The 1,323-nt window shown below is 52.2% G+C and overlaps 1 long non-coding RNA gene across 3 annotated transcripts in view; it reads left to right on the forward strand.

Annotated features, from left to right (window-relative positions):
- Positions 1–1,323, forward strand: part of LOC106724725 — a 28,613-nt gene extending 27,290 nt beyond the window's left edge. For all 3 annotated transcript variants that reach the window (XR_001360560.1, XR_001360559.1, XR_001360561.1), the window contains one exon: positions 1,300–1,323. This is a non-coding gene — a long non-coding RNA (uncharacterized LOC106724725). The remainder of the gene's footprint in view (positions 1–1,299) is intronic.

A 1,323-nucleotide genomic window follows, 5' to 3' on the forward strand; every position in this document is an offset into this window, starting at 1 on the left:
AAGGGGTCCCAGACTGCAAGAGGGCATAGGCCGGGCTGAGGGACACACACACCCCCAGTGCACAAATTTTTGTGCACCGGGCCTCTAGTGTTATTAATGATTAATCAAATAATGTAAATGATTAGGAAAAACTGAGGACTTGAGGAGTGAGGGGAAGCGAAAAGGAGGTAGGCACCGAGGATGGGAGATCACCGTGGTTTGGAAGGATTGTGGGGATTTGAGACTCTGGAGGGAGAGAGCTGGAAAGAGAGGTGAAGGGAGGAGAGAGATGCCTAAGATTGAAATTCTGAAGAGGCTGCCATTGAGACAAGGGCTCAGAGTGACCATGGGAGGGAGGGGCTGAGAGGAGAGGGAGAGCTGGTCAGAGAGGCAGGGGTGGCGTTTGGAAGGATCACCTCCCTGGATATGGAAGTCACCAAGAATGAATTTGGCAGCAGGGGGAGTGGCAGTGATCCTGAAGCTAAAATCATGGAGAAGTGAGGAATAGTGATCTGAGACAGCAGATGGCTTCCAAGGAGGGTACCATCTACTCCGATGAAAAGGCTCATAGCTAAGGACACTGGAGAAGGGAGAGTTGTCTGGAAGCAACACCAAGGAGCTAGGACAGCCGTGGGCAAACTACAGCCCGCTTCGGCCCGTTTGAAATGAATAAAACTAAAAAAAAAAAAAGACCGTACCCTTTTATGTAATGATGTTTACTTTGAATTTATATTAGTTCACACAAACACTCCATCCATGCTTTTGTTCCGGCCCTCCGGTCCAGTTTAAGAACCCATTGTGGCCCTCGAGTCAAAAAGTTTGCCCACCCCCGAGCTAGGAGATTTACCCACTAGGAAGGGCCACAGGAGAGCTGGGTTCTGGTTAGAGCAAGAAGGTGACAAGAATGTTCAGTGAGGAGACTGACAGTTCATGAATGCCAGAGCCTGAGGGGTTGGGCAGGTTGCCGGATGGGATGGAGATGGTTTCATCCTAGGAGGTTTTCTAGCCGTCTTCAGCATGCTTATGGCCATATACATAAAGTGCTTATGTATACAAGTGTGCAGGCCAGGCATGGAAGCCGTGGTTAGCAGTCCTGGTGGAGTCATGGTCTGGCCAACCGTCTTTTGCCCAAGACGGAAAGCCCTTCGCCCTCCAGAGCCAGGTGGCAGGGACTAAGTGCCCGGTTTTCTCGGCCGTGGCAGTCCCCTGTCGTCCATTAAGGCTGGTGAGGTCACGATCAAGCCGCAGGGACCTGGGAGCACAGCGGAGAAGAGGAAGGAGGCCGGACTGCCCTGACCTGCCAATTCCTCTCAACTGCAGGCTTCCAGCCGCCAGAGATGGGCG

Source organism: Myotis brandtii, unplaced genomic scaffold (assembly GCF_000412655.1).
Source record: "Myotis brandtii unplaced genomic scaffold, ASM41265v1 scaffold947, whole genome shotgun sequence".
Lineage (NCBI taxonomy): Eukaryota > Metazoa > Chordata > Mammalia > Chiroptera > Vespertilionidae > Myotis > Myotis brandtii.